Source organism: Amia ocellicauda, chromosome 14 (assembly GCF_036373705.1).
Source record: "Amia ocellicauda isolate fAmiCal2 chromosome 14, fAmiCal2.hap1, whole genome shotgun sequence".
Taxonomy (NCBI): Eukaryota; Metazoa; Chordata; class Actinopteri; order Amiiformes; family Amiidae; genus Amia; species Amia ocellicauda.
Genome location: NC_089863.1, coordinates 21,957,953 through 21,973,902, shown reverse-complemented (window position 1 = coordinate 21,973,902; position 15,950 = coordinate 21,957,953). Strand labels below are relative to the sequence as shown.

At 42.5% G+C, this 15,950-nt stretch overlaps 3 non-coding genes across 3 annotated transcripts; all 3 read right to left on the bottom strand.

Annotated features, from left to right (window-relative positions):
* Nucleotides 1–8,592: 8,592 nt before the first annotated feature.
* trnam-cau (transfer RNA methionine (anticodon CAU)) lies at nt 8,593–8,665 on the bottom strand. The gene has a single exon. It is a non-coding gene; the product is annotated as a tRNA-Met (tRNA).
* Nucleotides 8,666–11,126: 2,461 nt separating this feature from the next.
* trnam-cau (transfer RNA methionine (anticodon CAU)) lies at nt 11,127–11,199 on the bottom strand. The gene has a single exon. It is a non-coding gene; the product is annotated as a tRNA-Met (tRNA).
* Nucleotides 11,200–13,662: 2,463 nt separating this feature from the next.
* Nucleotides 13,663–13,735, bottom strand: trnam-cau (transfer RNA methionine (anticodon CAU)). Its single transcript has one exon. It is a non-coding gene; the product is annotated as a tRNA-Met (tRNA).
* Nucleotides 13,736–15,950: the final 2,215 nt, after the last annotated feature.

Sequence of the window (15,950 nt, the reverse complement as noted above, 5' to 3'; positions counted from 1 at the left end):
ATTTATAACATAACCCTGCTTTGTATAAGAATTGTGTTGAATAAAAACAAAACTAATGATTCAAAGGCTGTTTTCATTATTTTTCACTTTAACACGCATGACATCTTTTAAAATCCTCACAAGAACACCCCATCTGTATACATGGCTGGCTAGGGTCGTAAGTAATTGTGTTATAAGGAGGGGTCCACAGTGTCCTGACAAACTCTGCCACTTTTTTATCATTTTGGCCTAAATCCTCACTGTACAAGGACATAATATCGGGGTATGACCTTCCTTTAGATCTATGATATAAGAAAAACACACAGTGTTGACCACAAGTGAAGGTCTGAAGACTTTGTACTTGACGACCGCTGTAAATGGTTTCTTGACAGTTGTTGAGCAGAAAGTTATTGATCTTCCGAGGGAAAGGTCTGAAATCCGGGGGGTTTCCATAGGAATCAAAAAATTCCCCACAGCGGTCCTCCCTTAGATAAATAGCCAGCCAATGTTCTCCGGGCATATTTTTAGGGTGTGTGTTGATTATGTACATTGCAGGTAAATTCTTGATCTTAAATTTAGGCAGCTGGTCGCAGGCGTAGACTCCTTGAAACACTTTCCGTGAGCCGGCCAGGGCATTCATGATGTGGTTGAGCTCTCTGGTGTTCATTTTAATAATAATCATACAGAACGTTTCTCCTCTGATTCACCTCAATAATGTTGTCAAACACAGCATACACGACCATATTTACAGTGCGTGGTAGAGGCTGCTTGAAACGCATCTCCAAACGCATATTGCCCGTCTTCATCAGTGAAAAATGTTGTCCACACTCTTCGTCAGGGGTCAGGTTGAAACCGTACAGGGTGTAACCGCTGCAGTATTCCCGGCGATCGATCAGCAGAGGTTGATCCTTGAGATGGCGACCCGTAGCCAGTACTAGACTGTAATATTCACGAACCGCGTTGCCGTTTTCAAAGTCAGGTTGAAAAGGTCTGGATGGAACCTGTACACCATCGACGTACAGTGCTATAAATTCCGCGTTATAATGTTTAAAGTTAAAGGGGTTCTTGTTGTAAACCCCGGTAAATGCATCATTATCCACGAGACCTATAATAACCTGTTTTGGGAGCTGTCCTAGAAACAGATTTTCCTGGTTCATCACCCGTGTCCCTGCGGGGATACTGTGGACTTTCATATAGACTCTTTCGATCGGGTACTTGGCGTTTGCCGTCATTAAAGCCTGTGCATGTCCTAGTTTAACCGCCGGGGAGACGGATACTTTTTTCACAAACAGCGAGGCCGATAATATGGTCAGTTTATATTTTTCAGTATCAGGGGTCATCAGACAAAAAGCACTTTTACTACGGATCATTTTAATTTTAATGTCTACCCCGTTGAGCATGAGTTTTTCTTGGAAAAATATGTCTGCATGGATATGTCCCATTAGCTCAAAGGTCCTCCCTTCTGTTGAAAAGGCCGTTCTTTTTTGCAAACCCTTATTGAGTCCCTCTGGATCCTGGTCGTCCATAGCTTCCGGGGTGTCTTTGAAGAAAAGGCCGGGGCTGAACTGTTTGCTTAGGGTCTCCTCACTATAATTAAGGATACACTCCATCATGGCCCTATAGGGGTAAGTATTGCTGCTTTGACTAATGAGCCGATCTCCCAGGGTCACATCCACCTGTGAAAACATGGTGGCCACCGGGTAATTGATGACCCCCGCGTTGGCCGTCTTCTCGATTGCATCGCCATCCTCATCAGTCACTTTACAGTTCATTAAAATAAATGTGTTATTCAAATCAATATAATCCTCGCCATTGCCAGCTATAAAAAACTCCAGAGGGGCCGTATCTGAAATTGCGGAAAGAGGGGGTATCTCTACATATATGCTCTTATCTATACTCGTTTGAGTGTATGGAACTGTAAACAGATCCAGTTCTGATTTGACGCATTCTTCCGATAGACTGTGGACAAAAGACATTTTTAAAAGATGTATCCTGAGGCTCTATTTGTCTTTCTTTGCGACTTTCTTTTTGCCGGTTTTTTCTTGTGCTGCTTCCTTCTCCGAGTGTTTCCACGATATGTTGGAGAATGAGAGATTCTTCGTTTTTTGTTAGCCACGGATCTTCGTCGCCCTGGTGGACACATACTGTTTCTTCTTTTACCCCCCCTCCTCGCCATTACCATGAGACCCGAACCCTCCTGCTGCTCATGGCTAGCTGCCCGGTTCATAACATTGGTGAACACGTCACTAACAATATTTTTAGCCGCTGATTTCAAGTGGGGTCTGGCTATAGCAAAGCCTCTCTTAAGCAGGGGTACGGCCATTCTAAAGAGACCACGAAAGAGTCCTCCTAGACCGGCTCCATACATTGTAGGGGCTCCTACAAAACCGGGCAAGCCGTTCCCGGCTTGCATCTTGTAATAATCCACATAGGCGCTAGGATCTACATAACCCCTCGAGGTAGCCATTTTAATAATGTACACACTGTTTCAGGGGTCGAAAATGTAGTTTGACAATAACTTTACCGAAGCGGAAGGGCACGTTGATATTCTGATCCGATTTTACTTCGATCGTGATGTTGTCAAAGTGGGTCTTTGAGACTGGTACGTAGTGTGGCTTGTCATAAGTAATTGTGACCATGTCATTGCTTTTACCTTTAATAAGTACATTTCTCAAAAGGGGGACATAGCTATCCCCGACCCTCTGGTGTGTTATGATATCCGTATACACATAAAGAGTGTAAAAGCCGCCCCTGATGTCGGCCGGGAAGGGGGCCACCACTTCTGAGAACCTGCTCTCTGTGTCAGAATAGAACCCTAATATACGACCCAGTTGTCCGTTGGTTTGAATGCTAATACAAGGTTTTGACACCTTGTACACTCTGTTTTTAATAGGGTTGTAATATAGCTTGATGTTGGGGGTGCCTTCTGAGAACTGTTTATGCATCTCATCTAATATTGTATCCACATTGTCATAATAACCTCCTTGTATCGTGAATGTCCATTGACTCTTTTTAACATCATCAAAAATGGCGAAGGTGGCATCCTTATCTTGTAAAACAGCCCAAGTGTAAGGATACTGTATTTCCGCCAACCCCACTTCCCACGAACCCCTTAGATCTATAGATTTTCCAAATTGTACCGTGTAACTGGATATTTCATTTTTAGGGTATATATCGAGAGAGGCGTTACTGGGTAGAGTCACGTAGAAGCCTCCTGATTCCATCTTGAGTATCGAAAGTAATGACCCCAACACCCCCGCGGACACGTTGTTATAAGGCTTGAATATCACAAACCTGTTGTTCCGGGACCCAACTATTGAACTTTTCAGGCCATCCAAGCCATTTCACCAACACATATTTTTTCCGGTTCTGGGTTTTCTCAGCTAATATCTTTTCAACTCTGTATACAATGTCTTTACCCACAATAATTTTTTGTAACTCGGCTTCGTAAAACGTTCCTTCTATATCCTCCCCGTCATAGTCTTTTAACCGGTACACGGGGGGGTCTCTAGCCACCTGTTCGGTAACTGTAAAATATTCGTCAGAAAATGTTTGTTCATAACCTTTGGCAAAAGTACTCCTTAGCTTTGAAACGCGAACCACATCGCCGATGTTGAACTTATAAGTAGTTTTCCCCTTCTTAATAAATGGGCCGTATAATTTTTTATAGACCTTAAAAGAATTACTTTGATCAACATCTATAGGCTTCATTTTAATACTGGCGTGATACCCTTGGTTGTAAGCATCGATAAAATCCTGAACTTTATCAAAATACTTGAACGTGTTGACCGCTGTAAAATATCTCCACATTTTGGTCTTTATGGTGCGGTTAAACCTCTCCACCACCGATGCCTTAAGCTCATTACCGGTGGTGAAATGATGTATTTTGTGTCTCTTCAGTAGATTCTGAAATTCTCTGTTGAGAAACTCTTTTCCTTTATCAGTCTGCAGTTTTTTAGGACATCGGCCCTGGGACAATATATCCTCAAAGGCTCTTGTCACCGCCCGACCTGTTTTATTATGTAGAATGCGAGCCCAGGCATATTTTGATAACACATCGATACACATCAACATAAATTTGTGACCATTGTTATGTTTTGATAAATTTGACATATCGACTAGATCCATTTGCCATTGTGAGTCTATGTCAGTTGCATATACGCGGTTTCTTTTAAAGTTAATCCTGAGAGGTTTATGTAAGGTATAGGCGTCTTGTTCCCGTAACCATTCTGAAACAACCACATCATTAACCTTCACACCGGCCTCAGCGAGTCCTCTTTGAAAACCCTTCTTACCCGCCAAACCCCCAATCTTTGCTGGGTTGTAGTATAGTTCATGCATTTGGGGAGCTTGCCGAGTCATTCTGGCAAATAAACACACAGACCCACACTATGCGCCAAAGTTTTTATACAAGGTTTTTTATTCAACTTCAGGAGAGCAGATACCCCTTTTTAGACATTTGAGAAAAGTATAACATACACAACAATTTTTTCTACGGTCCAGACAAAAAGAAATCATATGATTGGTTACTTGATCTATATCAACAAATACCTGTTTCTTTATCTTGTAGGCACACACCTCAGTTACATATGTAAATAAAACAACAATATGACCTATTTTAAAAGTAAACAGAGGGGTATTAAACATGTTCAGTAAAAGGTCATACAGATGTTGATGAAATGGCCTAATATCATTCTTGGCCCCCTTGAGCGCTTCATCCCAGTGTTCGTACCCCCCGGTCTTTGTTACAGCAACCATTAACTTTTCCAGGTTTGAAAGTTGATCCTCATCGATGGTTAAATCTGTAGAGAAAAGGCTCGCATTGGCTACTTTTCTGTCAAGCACATGGTGTAATAGCGCTCTCAGGTTAGCTGCAGAGTGTTGATGACAGAACCAGTTGCAGCAGCAGTCCAGAACATTCCCCATGTTCAAAGTCCCTTAGTTCAGGTCAGAGTCTGAATCAGTGGCGTAGATGTCGAATTCTTCGTCGCTGCCCCCAGCTTTAACTTCTTTACGGAAGAAATAAGCTTTTAGCTTGCCAGCGGTTTTTCTACTTGGCTCATCCAGGTCATTGAGCAGCTGCCCAAGTTTCTCTATTATAAACGGCTCCTTTTTCAGCTCCAGCAAAATCTCATCTATGATTTTCTGGACTTGTCCCGCAGTGACATGTATGTGGGAGTAAGACAGAGCCTTGATTAGTGCCGGTTTCAGCCACGGTTTGTTCAGTCTTCTGTAAAACACGTTGAAATAGAACAGGAAATAGTAACGGTCTGGTTCAAACAAACAACTGTGTCTCAACTGACTGGGGTGATTCACTTCACACCCTCGACAGACTTCTTTCAGAGCTCTGTCGATGAGAGCACTCAGAATATACACCAGGGTGCTTTTAACCACTCTGCTTACTTGGTCACATACCCCGGGCATAAATCCTGCGTCTTCATCACGCCCCCGAGACAGTCCGATGCTCATTGGGTCGCCTGGTGGTTTGTGGGGTGTTTCTACATCCATTGGACTGACCCCCTCCTGAGACGCACAGACGGTAGACAGTTCGGCAAAATCGAGGCCCTCCAGGAGCTCCAGAGGCTGGGGATCCACGAGACTCATTTGGACATCCATCGCCCCGCATGTTGTTTCGTCCTGAGGGACCGGGGTCTGAGGTCTTGGCGGGTAACCGCAGTCAGAGGGTTCCGGTGTGTATACAAAATCTGGGGAATAGAACCAGGGTTGATCCCGGGTTTGAAGAGGCCTGTAGAGCCTGTCGACGTCCGCAGCTTTCGGGTAAGACATTCTCTTTAATTTTAAACCATGAATGAATTGTTGCGCCTTTTATCCTATCTCTTCACTACGTCACGACACACCGCCCTCTTAGAAGAGAGTAGACCCTGAGCCGTCAGACCCCCCTCCAAACCCCCACAGGTCGTCTGTTTTATCATCGTCGTCGTCATTCAAGGGGGCTATATAATCCATAATCCAGCATATTCTCCTTCTAACAGAATCCAGTTGTGAACATTTGGTCAAGATGTCAAAACCATCATTTATACAGTTTATGACCTCTTTCAAGAACGGCCAGTCCACGGCGTCAAACATAATTTCAGTAACCTGTTTTTCTGGATCCTCCACAACCCCTTCAATAGGGTTTGTAACCAGGGTACTGCTAAACAAAACCTTACGATCAGTAGTTAGAGATAGACTCTTCACCACTGTACCATAGTTCTGCAAGCTTTCCCATTCACACCTTTCAAAACTCTGCGTCGGAGACTCCGTTTCGCCTTCTCTTGGAACCTCATGCAAGCCTTCTAGAGTCTTATCCACAAGCCCCTGGTCTCTCCATGCCATCACCTTCAACCAGTCCTCATAAGAGTATTCAATCACCGTCTCAAAAGGTTCCAACGTACCCTCCTTCTCTCCCAAAGCATAAAGCTCCACTCCAACATAGCTGGGATCCCTTTTAAAGCGGTAACCCCGTCGACCCCCCCAGAACAACACCCAGGAGTGTTCAATCTTCAAATTGGTGAGTACAGGAACCCTTGCCCGGGATTGTTTCTTGCGGGGTTTCATGTTGATGTCGCTGGCCATGTTGAAGAAGCGGGATGTTTCAGATGCTGAGAATTAAAGAGGTATTGCCTAAAAGCAGCGCGGGTTCTTAAATAGAGAGGAGAGTTTCGGGGCGTTGCCTTCAGAGGGGTGGGGGTCTTTATGGGCGGCCTTGTTGTTCAGGGTTTTATGGGTGTACACTTTCTGACGGATATGACGTAGGAATAATTAAGGAAATAAATCTACCTAAAATCACGCCCCCCAATTATGACGTAGGAATATTAATAAGCTTAGGGCATACGTCATAACAAAATAGGCCGCGCCCAAAAAACCCTACTATCTACTGACCTCAATAAACAATTTCAAAGCTACACCAACACAAGCAGTTGATAATGACAGAGACATACTGTTATCTTTTGTTGTTTTAATAAAGCGCCACAGGAAAACCAGGCCAGTGTCGGAAGTCCACCCCCTGTTGTGGGAGGAGCGGAGCGATTGTGGGTTTGGTTTTGTGTTTCGTTTTAAAAATGAAGACAGAAAGCAACACTACGAGCGATAGAGCCTGGTGTGGAAAGGACTTTTGTGGCTGTTTTATTCTTTGTGCTTTAGATGATTGGAGACAGCATAATAAATACACGTTTCTGTTAAGAGATATTAGCAGTAGCTAAACGTGTATAGACAACATTATACTCAGACAAGCATTACGTTACCATAAGAAAACGTGCAACACTAAAATACATCTTTGCTATTTATTTTTATTATTGTTATTATTGTAATCATCATCAAGATATGTGCTAGTAGATCTGCATCTTAAATGTCTCAACTTGACTCCTTTAACTTATTACTCTTACTACAGATTTGTAACTGCAAACGACAGTTTTTCTAATATTCTTAATGTACGACATAGACGTCCTTATCGTCCTTATTAAGACCATATCGTTACAATGTGTAATGCAGTAACGAGAACAAAAAAAAGGAATCAGTAACTGTAATATTATTACTCCTTTTGGAACCATACCACGTTACGTTACTCGTTACTACCAAAAGTAATAACATTACTGTAATGCGTTACTTAGTAACGCGTTACCCACAACCCTGGAAAAGAGTTGCACTGTCGTTTCTTAAATCTCAAGCATTCTAAATCTGTTTCGGAGGCGTTCCCCAAAGGCACAATATGTGGATGATATGGGCAAAAAGAAGGAGAAAAAGCTACTGTGCGCTAGATGACATGTAAAGCAAGGAACACATTCGTTACTGTCCCAGCAATCTCCGAGAAACACCGTGTGTACGCATCCACTGTGATATGTGATTGAAACAACGAGATTGCAAGCGCCCATGTGCATCATTTTTACTTCTCGGGTTGAAGTCACAGACAGACTGTGGTCAAAAAGTAGGGAGTTATCAGGGCCAGGTGCCAGGGGTGATACATGTAAGGTACACGCAATAACGCCGAGCTATAGCCTCCACTATGCTGAGTGTTGCTTTGTGGGTACAGCGACTAAATTAAGACATGTTGAAGTCAATCAATCAATGAATAAATACATGTCCATTGATTTATGTATTGATGTATTTCTTTCAACATTGAATTCTTTGTGTAATGTCGTTTTCAACACAGTCCTCAACTCTTGTTGTCCTTGTCGCCAGCATGGGTAAGTGTGTGCTCCTGAGTGGTAAAAGGACCCTTGTCAGAGGTGGGATTCAAGCCAAGCCTCTACAGGAGACGATGACCTGCACGCAGCACCTTACACCACTCGGCCATCCTGACTTGTGTTGCAGTGATCAAATTGAGTCGTTGCCGACGTCATGGAAAACAATGAACTTTTCAATGACTGTGTTCTGCCAGGGCTTCCTTCACTTTGACTTTTGGGATCACGACGTCATCTCACCAATGGCCGAAATAGCTCAGTTGGGGGAGCGATAGACTGAACATCTAAAGGTCCCTTGTTCCATCCCAGGATTTGGCATTTTGCCATGAATTTCTTCAGACAGCGCAAGCAACCACTTTATTGCACAGGTGTGCGCCTTTTTTCTGCAGCTGGAGATCAGTGTGGTAGAACTCAAAGATAAAGGAAGAGTGCTTGCCCCGTGTGAGGGTCGAACTCACCACCTTCAGATTATGAGACTGACGCGCTACCTACTGCGCCAACGAGGCACGGCATGGCCAGCTCCCTCTACTCCAACTGACCTCTTAGCATGACAACCACTCCGATGAACATTCGTGAACACATATTTTCCCCGAATGACACCCATGCGCCTGTGATGTAGTGATTAGCTAGGTACGTATTAAGCAGTTCGACTGCAGATTATTACAGATAATTATTAAAAGACCATTGTGCCCCAGGGGACGCGTTTTATATGTCTTGTGCATTTGCTTCGGTGACAGAATCTAGAGCTTCCCCGCAGCGCCAGTGGTGTAGTGGTATCATACAAGGTTCCTGTTCTTGTGAGTTGCGTTCGATTTCTGGCTAGCGTATGCCACACAGCCTACTGTCTTACTTGCTTTGATTGCCCTTGTCATTTCATTTTTTTCTTCATTCCAGAATACAGCGGCTAGACTTTTCTTCGGCAATTCATTGGACCATTTCTTTCTTTTGAGGTTATTCAATTTCAAGAACACAAAGACCATACTTTCTGGGAGTTATATTTCAGAAATAAAACGAGACACTCTCAAACTTTGTATCTCCTTCAACAACAAACAAACAAGCCAAAAGAGAAGGAAAAGAGCAGTGTTTGGGGTCGTTACTCACAAAAAGTAATGTCTTACATTGTACTCGTTACTCATATCAAAAGTAACTAAACACTTTACTTATTACTTCCTGGAGAATGTAATTAGTTACTTTACTTTTACATTACTCTGCATTACACCCCAAACGTTGCGGGACCTCAATAAACAATTTCAAAGCTACACCAACACAAGCAGTTGATAATGACAGAGACATACTGTTATCTTTTGTTGTTTTAATAAAGCGCCACAGGAAAACCAGGCCAGTGTCGGAAGTCCACCCCCTGTTGTGGGAGGAGCGGAGCGATTGTGGGTTTGGTTCTGTGTTTCGTTTTAAAAATGAAGACAGAAAGCAACACTACGAGCGATAGAGCCTGGTGTGGAAAGGACTTTTGTGGCTGTTTTATTCTTTGTGCTTTAGATGATTGGAGACAGCATAATAAATACACGTTTCTGTTAAGAGATATTAGCAGTAGCTAAACGTGTATAGACAACATTATACTCAGACAAGCATTACGTTACCATAAGAAAACGTGCAACACTAAAATACATCTTTGCTATTTATTTTTATTATTGTTATTATTGTAATCATCATCAAGATATGTGCTAGTAGATCTGCATCTTAAATGTCTCAACTTGACTCCTTTAACTTATTACTCTTACTACAGATTTGTAACTGCAAACGACAGTTTTTCTAATATTTTTAGTGTACGACATAGACGTCCTTATCGTCCTTATTAAGACCATATCGTTACAATGTGTAATGCAGTAACGAGAACAAAAAAAAGGAATCAGTAACTGTAATATTATTACTCCTTTTGGAACCATACCACGTTACGTTACTCGTTACTACCAAAAGTAATAACATTACTGTAATGCGTTACTTAGTAACGCGTTACCCACAACCCTGGAAAAGAGTTGCACTGTCGTTTCTTAAATCTCAAGCATTCTAAATCTGTTTCGGAGGCGTTCCCCAAAGGCACAATATGTGGATGATATGGGCAAAAAGAAGGAGAAAAAGCTACTGTGCGCTAGATGACATGTAAAGCAAGGAACACATTCGTTACTGTCCCAGCAATCTCCGAGAAACACCGTGTGTACGCATCCACTGTGATATGTGATTGAAACAACGAGATTGCAAGCGCCCATGTGCATCATTTTTACTTCTCGGGTTGAAGTCACAGACAGACTGTGGTCAAAAAGTAGGGAGTTATCAGGGCCAGGTGCCAGGGGTGATACATGTAAGGTACACGCAATAACGCCGAGCTATAGCCTCCACTATGCTGAGTGTTGCTTTGTGGGTACAGCGACTAAATTAAGACATGTTGAAGTCAATCAATCAATGAATAAATACATGTCCATTGATTTATGTATTGATGTATTTCTTTCAACATTGAATTCTTTGTGTAATGTCGTTTTCAACACAGTCCTCAACTCTTGTTGTCCTTGTCGCCAGCACGGGTAAGTGTGTGCTCCTGAGTGGTAAAAGGACCCTTCTCAGAGGTGGGATTCAAGCCAAGCCTCTACAGGAGACGATGACCTGCACGCAGCACCTTACACCGCTCGGCCATCCTGACTTGTGTTGCAGTGATCAAATTGAGTCGTTGCCGACGTCATGGAAAACAATGAACTTTTCAATGACTGTGTTCTGCCAGGGCTTCCTTCACTTTGACTTTTGGGATCACGACGTCATCTCAGCAATGGCCGAAATAGCTCAGTTGGGGGAGCGATAGACTGAACATCTAAAGGTCCCTTGTTCCATCCCAGGATTTGGCATTTTGCCATGAATTTCTTCAGACAGCGCAAGCAACCACTTTATTGCACAGGTGTGCGCCTTTTTTCTGCAGCTGGATATCAGTGTGGTAGAACTCAAAGATAAAGGAAGAGTGCCTGCCCCGTGTGAGGGTCAAACTCACCACCTTCAGATTATGAGACTGACGCGCTACCTACTGCGCCAACGAGGCACGGCATGGCCAGCTCCCTCTACTCCAACTGACCTCTTAGCATGACAACCACTCCGATGAACATTCGTGAACACATATTTTCCCCGAATGACAACCATGCGCCTGTGATGTAGTGATTAGCTAGGTACGTATTAAGCAGTTCGACTGCAGATTATTACAGATAATTATTAAAAGACCATTGTGCCCCAGGGGACGCGTTTTATATGTCTTGTGCATTTGCTTCGGTGACAGAATCTAGAGCTTCCCCGCAGCGCCAGTGGTGTAGTGGTATCATACAAGGTTCCTGTTCTTGTGAGTTGCGTTCGATTTCTGGCTAGCGTATGCCACACAGCCTACTGTCTTACTTGCTTTGATTGCCCTTGTCATTTCATTTTTTTCTTCATTCCAGAATACAGCGGCTAGACTTTTCTTCGGCAATTCATTGGACCATTTCTTTCTTTTGAGGTTATTCAATTTCAAGAACACAAAGACCATACTTTCTGGGAGTTATATTTCAGAAATAAAACGAGACACTCTCAAACTTTGTATCTCCTTCAACAACAAACAAACAAGCCAAAAGAGAAGGAAAAGAGCAGTGTTTGGGGTCGTTACTCACAAAAAGTAATGTCTTACATTGTACTCGTTACTCATATCAAAAGTAACTAAACACTTTACTTATTACTTCCTGGAGAATGTAATTAGTTACTTTACTTTTACATTACTCTGCATTACACCCCAAACGTTGCGGGACCTCAATAAACAATTTCAAAGCTACACCAACACAAGCAGTTGATAATGACAGAGACATACTGTTATCTTTTGTTGTTTTAATAAAGCGCCACAGGAAAACCAGGCCAGTGTCGGAAGTCCACCCCCTGTTGTGGGAGGAGCGGAGCGATTGTGGGTTTGGTTCTGTGTTTCGTTTTAAAAATGAAGACAGAAAGCAACACTACGAGCGATAGAGCCTGGTGTGGAAAGGACTTTTGTGGCTGTTTTATTCTTTGTGCTTTAGATGATTGGAGACAGCATAATAAATACACGTTTCTGTTAAGAGATATTAGCAGTAGCTAAACGTGTATAGACAACATTATACTCAGACAAGCATTACGTTACCATAAGAAAACGTGCAACACTAAAATACATCTTTGCTATTTATTTTTATTATTGTTATTATTGTAATCATCATCAAGATATGTGCTAGTAGATCTGCATCTTAAATGTCTCAACTTGACTCCTTTAACTTATTACTCTTACTACAGATTTGTAACTGCAAACGACAGTTTTTCTAATATTTTTAATGTACGACATAGACGTCCTTATCGTCCTTATTAAGACCATATCGTTACAATGTGTAATGCAGTAACGAGAACAAAAAAAAGGAATCAGTAACTGTAATATTATTTCTCCTTTTGGAACCATACCACGTTACGTTACTCGTTACTACCAAAAGTAATAACATTACTGTAATGCGTTACTTAGTAACGCGTTACCCACAACCCTGGAAAAGAGTTGCACTGTCGTTTCTTGAATCTCAGAGCATTCTAAATCTGTTTCGGAGGCGTTCCCCAAAGGCACAATATGTGGATGATATGGGCAAAAAGAAGGAGAAAAAGCTACTGTGCGCTAGATGACATGTATAGCAAGGAACACATTCGTTACTGTCCCAGCAATCTCAGAGAAACACCGTGTGTACGCATCCACTGTGATATGTGATTGAAACAACGAGATTGCAAGCGCCTTATGTGCATCATTTTTACTTCTCGGGTTGAAGTCACAGACAGACTGTGGTCAAAAAGTAGGGAGTTATCAGGGCCAGGTGCCAGGGGTGATACATGTAAGGTACACGCAATAACGCCGAGCTATAGCCTCCACTATGCTGAGTGTTGCTTTGTGGGTACAGCGACTAAATTAAGACATGTTGAAGTCAATCAATCAATGAATAAATACATGTCCATTGATTTATGTATTGATGTATTTCTTTCAACATTGAATTCTTTGTGTAATGTCGTTTTCAACACAGTCCTCAACTCTTGTTGTCCTTGTCGCCAGCACGGGTAAGTGTGTGCTCCTGAGTGGTAAAAGGACCCTTCTCAGAGGTGGGATTCAAGCCAAGCCTCTACAGGAGACGATGACCTGCACGCAGCACCTTACACCGCTCGGCCATCCTGACTTGTGTTGCAGTGATCAAATTGAGTTGTTGCCGACGTCATGGAAAACAATGAACTTTTCAATGACTGTGTTCTGCCAGGGCTTCCTTCACTTTGACTTTTGGGATCACGACGTCATCTCAGCAATGGCCGAAATAGCTCAGTTGGGGGAGCGATAGACTGAACATCTAAAGGTCCCTTGTTCCATCCCAGGATTTGGCATTTTGCCATGAATTTCTTCAGACAGCGCAAGCAACCACTTTATTGCACAGGTGTGCGCCTTTTTTCTGCAGCTGGATATCAGTGTGGTAGAACTCAAAGATAAAGGAAGAGTGCCTGCCCCGTGTGAGGGTCAAACTCACCACCTTCAGATTATGAGACTGACGCGCTACCTACTGCGCCAACGAGGCACGGCATGGCCAGCTCCCTCTACTCCAACTGACCTCTTAGCATGACAACCACTCCGATGAACATTCGTGAACACATATTTTCCCCGAATGACAACCATGCGCCTGTGATGTAGTGATTAGCTAGGTACGTATTAAGCAGTTCGACTGCAGATTATTACAGATAATTATTAAAAGACCATTGTGCCCCAGGGGACGCGTTTTATATGTCTTGTGCATTTGCTTCGGTGACAGAATCTAGAGCTTCCCCGCAGCGCCAGTGGTGTAGTGGTATCATACAAGGTTCCTGTTCTTGTGAGTTGCGTTCGATTTCTGGCTAGCGTATGCCACACAGCCTACTGTCTTACTTGCTTTGATTGCCCTTGTCATTTCATTTTTTTCTTCATTCCAGAATACAGCGGCTAGACTTTTCTTCGGCAATTCATTGGACCATTTCTTTCTTTTGAGGTTATTCAATTTCAAGAACACAAAGACCATACTTTCTGGGAGTTATATTTCAGAAATAAAACGAGACACTCTCAAACTTTGTATCTCCTTCAACAACAAACAAACAAGCCAAAAGAGAAGGAAAAGAGCAGTGTTTGGGGTCGTTACTCACAAAAAGTAATGTCTTACATTGTACTCGTTACTCATATCAAAAGTAACTAAACACTTTACTTATTACTTCCTGGAGAATGTAATTAGTTACTTTACTTTTACATTACTCTGCATTACACCCCAAACGTTGCGGGACCTCAATAAACAATTTCAAAGCTACACCAACACAAGCAGTTGATAATGACAGAGACATACTGTTATCTTTTGTTGTTTTAATAAAGCGCCACAGGAAAACCAGGCCAGTGTCGGAAGTCCACCCCCTGTTGTGGGAGGAGCGGAGCGATTGTGGGTTTGGTTCTGTGTTTCGTTTTAAAAATGAAGACAGAAAGCAACACTACGAGCGATAGAGCCTGGTGTGGAAAGGACTTTTGTGGCTGTTTTATTCTTTGTGCTTTAGATGATTGGAGACAGCATAATAAATACACGTTTCTGTTAAGAGATATTAGCAGTAGCTAAACGTGTATAGACAACATTATACTCAGACAAGCATTACGTTACCATAAGAAAACGTGCAACACTAAAATACATCTTTGCTATTTATTTTTATTATTGTTATTATTGTAATCATCATCAAGATATGTGCTAGTAGATCTGCATCTTAAATGTCTCAACTTGACTCCTTTAACTTATTACTCTTACTACAGATTTGTAACTGCAAACGACAGTTTTTCTAATATTTTTAATGTACGACATAGACGTCCTTATCGTCCTTATTAAGACCATATCGTTACAATGTGTAATGCAGTAACGAGAACAAAAAAAAGGAATCAGTAACTGTAATATTATTTCTCCTTTTGGAACCATACCACGTTACGTTACTCGTTACTACCAAAAGTAATAACATTACTGTAATGCGTTACTTAGTAACGCGTTACCCACAACCCTGGAAAAGAGTTGCACTGTCGTTTCTTGAATCTCAGAGCATTCTAAATCTGTTTCGGAGGCGTTCCCCAAAGGCACAATATGTGGATGATATGGGCAAAAAGAAGGAGAAAAAGCTACTGTGCGCTAGATGACATGTATAGCAAGGAACACATTCGTTACTGTCCCAGCAATCTCAGAGAAACACCGTGTGTACGCATCCACTGTGATATGTGATTGAAACAACGAGATTGCAAGCGCCTTATGTGCATCATTTTTACTTCTCGGGTTGAAGTCACAGACAGACTGTGGTCAAAAAGTAGGGAGTTATCAGGGCCAGGTGCCAGGGGTGATACATGTAAGGTACACGCAATAACGCCGAGCTATAGCCTCCACTATGCTGAGTGTTGCTTTGTGGGTACAGCGACTAAATTAAGACATGTTGAAGTCAATCAATCAATGAATAAATACATGTCCATTGATTTATGTATTGATGTATGTCTTTCAACATTGAATTCTTTGTGTAATGTCGTTTTCAACACAGTCCTCAACTCTTGTTGTCCTTGTCGCCAGCACGGGTAAGTGTGTGCTCCTGAGTGGTAAAAGGACCCTTGTCAGAGGTGGGATTCAAAGCCAAGCCTCTACAGGAGACGATGACCTGCACGCAGCACCTTACACCACTCGGCCATCCTGACTTGTGTTCCACTGATCAAATTGAGTCGTTGCCGACGTCATGGAAAACAATGAACTTTTCAATGAC